Below are 8,060 nucleotides of genomic sequence, written 5' to 3'. Positions count from 1 at the left end.
AAACAATAAAAATATGCCTACTTTAATATGAGATAATAGTTAAGACCGTTGAATTTGAAATTTTAGAAATTAAAAAGAAATTAATTCCCTGTTCCACCACTTGTTAACTTTGTGTCCTTGAAAAACTACTTAATTATAAGCCTCAGTTTCTATATTTGTAAAATGGGGTAATAAATGTACTTACCTCATAGTCTTATTATGGGAATTAGATAAAACATTTCTATAAGACTAGTAGTCCAGAGCCTCATGCACATTACGCACGGATTCCTAAAAGCTTCTTGGGTTAGGTGAGGTAGAAACGAGTTTATTAAAAATCATCCCCTGGCCACCTATCTGGCTCAATCAAATTTATCTCTAAGCAAAACCAAGTATTTTATTAGATAATGAAAGAAGAGATGTCTGTCCATTTAGAGCAGAGCAAGCTACCAGTCCACATCTCCCAAGGCTATTAAACAGAAGTTCTTTCTGATTTCTCATTATATATTTCCACGTAGGGCCCAATTATATAAGGAAAGAGATGAGGGCAAGGTTGGGGAAGGGTAGTCACTGCTGGAGCAACTCTTTAATATTATTTTTTATGACATTTGTGGAATCAAAACATGGCCAGTTCTATTCAAACAGGAAAGACAAATACCTCAGTATTCCAAACCAATGCATGGAAGACACATTTTACTTCTCTTTCTTATAAAAGCAAGAGAAGAGTTTAAAAAAAAAATCTGTAATATATTTCTTATAGTCAGACTGATGCTTGATCTCCCTTTAAGAAACAACTTTTGTAATGTTCAATAGACATGAGATATTATTCACTACTAAAAACATTTTCCTATCCCTGTAAATTTTACCAGGTAATGTGATATTAAGAAATTCAACTGGCCTCTTACATAGAAGTATTATATTTGGGTTTGAAGGATTTATTTCATACAAACAATAGTATGGTTTGAATATTTGCTTCTACTACCTTCCACTGAGTTTGTATAAATTAATTAAAAATCTACTTTCTACTACCATTGAAATCTCTAAAATATGTCTTCTAAAGCATTAGTAATTTTTTAAAAGTACTTATGTCTTTAGTATTACTTCTATCTTATTTGCCCCTATTCCTTAGCTCTGTAATTGTCCTCACTCGTTGATATAAGAGAACCACACTGTTGTTCTTCCTGAAGAGTGATGAAAAAGGGAAAAAATACCAGCAATAGCAACAAAAAGTTGCTAAAGAAAAAATTAATGACACTTGTTAAAGCACAGTGATGAAGACTTTATTCAAGAGGGCCATGGATCTAGGTGTAGGGTACCATTATAGTAGAATCCTACAGTTGAACTTAATTTGAAATATAGCACGGGTAAATGGGAATTTATAGCCAAGGAGCAGGATGAGGGTCTGTGGGTAGAAAATTACTAAGAGAAAACACCAGGGGTAAGGGGGATTCTGGCTAAATCAACCTAACAGAATTCTTGCTGAAAGCAGGCCAGGATGATCAGAATCACCTGGGAGATGGTAGAGAATGAGGAACCCAATTCAATATGGAGAGTAATCAGATATGGAAGATAGGGTGTTCCAGTTAAACTGACTTAGCAGGGTTCTCACTAAAATTGCACAATGCAGAGATGAACACAGAAGTCCAAAAGTCAAGCCTAGTTTAAAAAAAGCTCAGAGAAGCCTGAATAGAGTTTAGTCAATGGGGGGATCTTTGCCACAATAAGGGTAGCAATAATTTAATATACCACCTAAGAAGTTACTGCCTCAGCCCTGTAAGAATAATCCTATTGATGTGGGAAACAAAGGCAAGGAAAAACTTAAATCTCCTTACTACTTATAGTCCATTGACAAGTCCTTGAAATAGGCACAGTGACATTCCTCTAGGAATTCTGCTGCCTCGATGTTAATACTTAAATAAGAGCAAAAGATAATCTTAGCTTAACATTATTCAGACCCCCCGGGACCCTGTAAGTCTACTTTAACATATAAAAATTTCTTTGGAAACTTCCTTTATCTCTACCCCCCCAAGATATATGTTGGCAATCATCCCCCCAGCATATGACCCACATCTGAAAGGTCCCATGACTGAGTTTTTACTAGAAAGTAATAAATGACCTTTTCCTAACAATAGCTAGCCCCTCAAAGTCCTGGAAACCTTGTTTCCAAAATACTTTGGAGGTTTGTGCTGTCCCTAACCCACACCCAACTTGGAAGTATATGATCAGGAGTGGCTACCCTTCATGACCCTGGTGCATGGCTCCTGTCCCCATGCTTTCATAAAACCACCTTTTTGTGCTGAAGATGTCTCAAGAATTCTCTATTGGCTGTCAGCTCTGAACCCCACCACTTCAAACCACAGCACTACATTACCCAAATACTTCGGAGATATCTTTGTAACTTTACCAATCCATGTATGCAGATTTCCTCTTCCAGTGACTATATACCAAAGGCCTACTGTGCAGAACACTGAGGCGGGCTTACCAATAGTGAAGTACTATGACTCACTCACATCCACTGTTTGGTTGGCTCAGAACAACCTCCTCTGCCAAACTAATGCCAATTTGAACACAAGACTCAAGTTAGATGTGATCTTTTCCTTAAAGACGTATCTCACTCTTCTCTGTTCCCCTGTAATATTCTATGCAAGCCTGTAGCATAACATTTATGACAATTTCATCCAGCTGGTCCTTGACTAGGGTCCCCAGAGAATAAATACTCCTTGAGAACTGAATGACGTATTCTTCATCTTTTTACCCCTAGTCGCATGCACAGTGTCTGGCACATAGTAAACACTCGATTCAAGTTTAAGAATAGATGAATTAGTGAATGAGTTAAAAAGCTTCAGTGACAAATTAGACATACCAATGTGGTATAAATATAACAAAAACATACATTTATAGGCATCACTACTTTCTTTTCGTAGCTTTTCATCTTTCCTACAATTTTATTTTAAAAGGTTGTCCTAGGGCAGAAACTTTGAGCATTTATCAACTTCATGATAACTGTAAAATCAATAACCAATATTTTCAGAGCACCCATAAAAATGAGGTTTACAAAAAAGAGAAAAAAAAATTAAGGATGGCCAGTCAGAAAAGAGAAATTGGAAGAAAATGAGTTCTGCTCTACCTGAGTTGATGGTAATATATGTCTCCCATCAATTTCTCTTTCCTCCACGCTGAGGCTCTCCTTTTGTCATCGTGATTACTAAAAGCATGAGAGCCTGCTGGTTAACTGATGATCCTGACAAAGCATGCACACAAGTATTGTTAATCCTTTACACCTATGCCTTTTCCTGTGTACACAATAAGCAGTTAGATCTGGTCTCCTGGGAATTCTTTTTAATCCTTCTATTTCATATGCATATTCAAAATTTGAAGAAGTCTTTACTCCTGTTGGGCATACCCAACATGGTTTGGGCTGTCACTAAGTCTCCATTAGAACTAATGCTAAATATAAGAAACACTAATCTTGAGAATTTATAGTCTTACAATTTTTGATATGATGAATTTTCAAAAATCAATCAAACAATTCATTCCTAAAATGTTCACCAAGGCCCCCACATAAATATAACTCTATGTATGTTCCAAAGAAAGTGGAAAGCCCTTTCCCTTTCTACCTCAGGGAGTTTCCATTCTTACTTTATAGTATTCCTGTGAGTTGTAACATTGTAAATTGACTGCTTTTCTGAAGTCAACCCAGATTTGCTTTTAGCTACCATTATATTCTAGATAAGACCGAATGAAAGGTAGATTTTATTTTTATGGACTGGCCACTTGTTTTTGTTTTTGTTTTGTTTTGTTTACTATCTTGTCTAATGACTCTCAACCCACCTTGCAATTTATGTGACCATGCTGGTTGCTTGACCTGAGCATTTGCTCTCCAAGGGCCTCACCACATGCCCTGATCCTGTGTGAGACATTGATAAATTCTGTCTGAGATACAAGGCACGATAGGCAATTTAAAAATATATATTTTCCTCTGTTCTCACTTTCTTCTGAGAAGTCTTTCATTCTATTTCTGAGTTGAGTTGATTGATTCTGAACTAGTTTAAACTCAAGGTCTAGAGCAACAAGCTGAGGGGGAAAAAATGATAGAGATATATTTAAAAAGTGCCTTGGTTTTGTCTTCTGATTCATTCAATAGAAAAGCTCTTTTATGGATAAAAGTTCCTTTTTGTATGGTGTAGTACTCTCAGTTACTACTGGAGTGAAGCATCACAAAAGAGAAGAAAATGATGAAATGCTGACAATTTAATACACGCTAAATGTAAAAGAAGTGAATATTGAAAAGACTCGGGCTTTATTTGTGATATTTTTGTGGTATTTCTCTTTCCCTCCCTCTCTCTGTCTAATTAGTTAAATAAGTATATAAGTATAAAGCTTAACTGTGAGTAGTGAGTGCACAGCAGATAAATGTAGGGACGTTTAAAAAAAATTTGAGCTTGGATAAAGTTAGCAAAAATGTGAAATTTTCTGCCTGTTCATGTAATCAGAGTACCTCAGCACTACTCTGAAGTGAAATGACTAGCTGGTAAAATGTTAAGAAACTTCTCAAAAGATCTCGCTTATCTGCCTGATGCCTTGAACCCCATCAAGAGGCTTCCTGCCTTTCCTATGAGGCTTTAATCCTCACATAAATAAAAATATCAACTGGGAGGGGTAAAATATTAAGTTATGGGACATTTCCAATTCAATAGTCACTCTTCTGAAGAGGAGCTCAGGCCTTGGAATGCCTTTGAGAAAATTTCATATAATAATGGGGACTCTTGTTGGAAGACACAGATTTTAAATCCATCAAATACTTTTGATGTAGTAGCCTATTATGTTTTTTTTTAAAGATTATTTATTTGAGAGAGAGAGAATGAGAGAGAGAGAGCACATGAGAGGGGGCAGGGTCAGAGGAAGAAGCAGACTCCCTGCCAAGCAGGGAGCCCGATGTGGGACTCGATCTCGGGACTCCAGGATCATGACCTGAGCTGAAGGCAGTCTGCTTAACCAACTGAGCCACCCAGGCGCCCTAGCCTATTATGTTTGTAGAAAGCATGTGGTGGGAATTTAGAATAGTCTTCATGCTCTTTATATACTCCTAGTTTTATATATACTGAAGTGATTTAGGATATGTTTTTTTCTAAAGTACATTTTTCATCAGTAAAGGACTCTTCGAGACCTATTCATTCCTTATCTAATTGACTACTACCCAACACAATGGAAAATGTCTTGATTTGTGTATTTGAATAATATTCTATTTATCTATATTTCTTTGATCCTTATGATCACCCACACTGATGTCAGATGTCATGGAACTCAAGTGCTTGTGGTACAAAAGACTGTCACTACTGCTTAAGTCAATTATGGTCCTAATATATGGATATAGAAGCTTAATTAACACTTTTGATGTCAATGACTTCTTGTGCTTGAGAGAGCTCTCTGCTTAAGCGCTTTGTTCTGTACAGCACTCACCACCTTCTACAAATACTCCTGTCTCCTGAGGTTAAAATCTCTTACCACTTTTTTTTTAAGATTTTATTTATTTATTTGACAGAGAGAGAGAACACAAGCAGGGGGAACAGTAGAGAGAGAGAGAGAGAGAGAAGCAGACTCCCTGCTGAGCAGGGAGCCTGATTCGGATTCGGGGCTTGATCCCAGGACTCTGGGATCATGACCCGAGCTGAAGGCAGATGCTTAACCAACTGAGCCACCCAGGTGCCCTGAAATCTCTTACCTCTTAATCAAAATCCACAGCAAACCTTTTAGAACAATGATTCTTGGATATTGTAGAGGAAATAGTGTTTCAATCATTCATTCAAAAAAAATTTTGTGTCTACTATCCCTATTGGAATTACGAAGGTTCTTTTAAGAGATATCAGTTATCACAGATTCTAATACTATATTTTCTTTCCATCTAAACTGGATCTTCTCCCCAATCAATCTCGATTCCATTACCCTGCTTTATTTTTTTCTTCATAGTACTTACTGATGTGGTTTGAAGTGGTGGGGTCAGAGCTGACAGCCAAGAAGGAATTCTTGAGATGTCTTTAGTGCAAAAAGGTGGTTTTATTAAAGCACAGGGACAGAACCCGTGGGCAGAAAGAGCTGCACTGGGGTCATGAGGAGGGGCCGACTATATGCTTTCAAGCACAAGCCTCCAATGTATTTTGGAAATAAGGTTTCCAGGACCTTGAAGGGGGCTAGCTATTGTTAGGAAAAGGTCATTTATTACTCTCTAGTAAAAACTCAGTCATGAGACCCTTCAGATTTCGGTCATATGCTCGGGGGATGATTGCCAACATATATCTTGGGGGATAGAGATAAAGGAAGTTTCCAAAGGAATTTTTTTAAAGATTTTGTTTATTTATTTGACAGAGAGAGATACAGCGAGAGAGGGAACACAAGCAGGGGGAGTGGATGTGGGGCCCCGATGTGGGGCTTCATCCCAGGACCCTGGGATCATGACCTGAGCCGAAGGCAGATGCTTAACAACTGAGACACCCAGGCACCCCTCCAAAGGAATTTTTATATGTTAAAGTAGACTTAGAGGATCCTGGGGGTTCAGAATAATGTTAAGCTAAGATTACCTTTTGCTCTTATTAAAATATTAACATCGAGGCAGCAGAGTTCCTAGAGGAATGCCACTGTGCCCATTTCAAGGATTTGTCAATGGACTGTAAGTAGTAAGGAGATTTAAGCTTTTCTTTTGCCTTTGTTGCCCACATCACTTATCACTACTTGAAATTATATAGCGATTTATTTTTGTATTGTCCATCTCCCTGCAATAGAATACAAGCTCCAAGGGGGTGGTGAATTTGTTTCATTCACTGCTTTATCTCTATTATCTAGAACCATGCTTATGCCGTTGTAGGCACTCAGTCTTGTTAAATGACAGGATCAGTTAATTAATTAGTCTCCATTTCAGATACCACCCAGTTCCTTACTGCACCATAGAGGGAGCCTGTGTTACACATGGGATTGTGTCATAGGCTTAAGGTATGCTAGGGTTAGATGAAGGTTCAGGACCAGTGATAGAGAGCTGCAGTCCCTGAAGACAAAGGAACATCTATTTAGACTCTTCTTGTAGTCATTAAACTCTTTTGCTTCATAGAGATACAATTATTTTACTGATGCCCAATAAATAAATAATAAATAATGCTCTTAATTGAAATTAACTTGTAGCTAATTACTTAAAGGTGAAATTTTTGTTGCCTATTATCAAGCATCTTAGCATATTTACATCTCCCTCTGTTGATACCTCCAAAGGGATGGGGGGTGCAGGTCTCATTATAAATGACATTTCATAAGACTGCAGGATTTTGAAGTAAGGACCATTAAAAATGTTCTCTGGAACAGTCCGTAGTGTACAAGAAAACGGGGACCAAAGCAGCCAGAGGGAAGGGGATGTTTTCAAGGAAAATGAGACATTTTATGGATAAAGGGTAATATCTGCATAATTAGGTAGAATGCAGCAGGTGTTTTAAACAGTTCATTTGATCATTCTTATCAGTTTTATTTTGCTCTTTCAGAAAAAAATAAAAAACATGAACTGAGGATTTAAAGCAAAAAATGCTATTGTTTAAAACTGGCTCTAGGAGCACCTGCTGGCTCAGTCAGTAGAGCATGCGACTCTTTAACTTTTTATTTAAATTCCATTTAGTTAACATACAGTGTAATATTAGCTTCAGGTGTACAATATAGTAACTCAACACTTCCATACAACACCCAGTGTTCATCACAAGTGCACTCCTTAATCCCCATCACCTAGTTCACCCATGCCCTGCTCCCCTCCCATCTGGTAACCAGTTTTTTAAGTATCTGTTAAGAATCTGTTTCTTGGGTGCCTGGGTGGCTCAGTCGGTTAAACCACTGCCTTCAGCTCAGGTCATGATCCTGGAGTCCCTGGATCAAGTCCCACACCAGACTCCCTGTTCGGCAGGGAGTCTGCTTCTCCCTCTGACCTTCCCCCCTCTCATGCTCTCTCTCTCTCTCAAATAAATAAATAAAATCTCAAAAAAAAAAAAAAGAATCTGTTTCTTGATTTGCCTCTCTCTTTCCTTTTTTTTTTCTTTTGGATTTGTGATTTGATCTCGGGA

The sequence above is a fragment of the Callorhinus ursinus genome, unplaced genomic scaffold, assembly GCF_003265705.2.
Source record: "Callorhinus ursinus isolate GAN/ISIS: 27379988/994484 unplaced genomic scaffold, GSC_fseal_2.0 scaffold1, whole genome shotgun sequence".
Classification (NCBI taxonomy): Eukaryota; Metazoa; Chordata; class Mammalia; order Carnivora; family Otariidae; genus Callorhinus; species Callorhinus ursinus.
Note: the sequence above shows the minus strand (reverse complement) of the source record.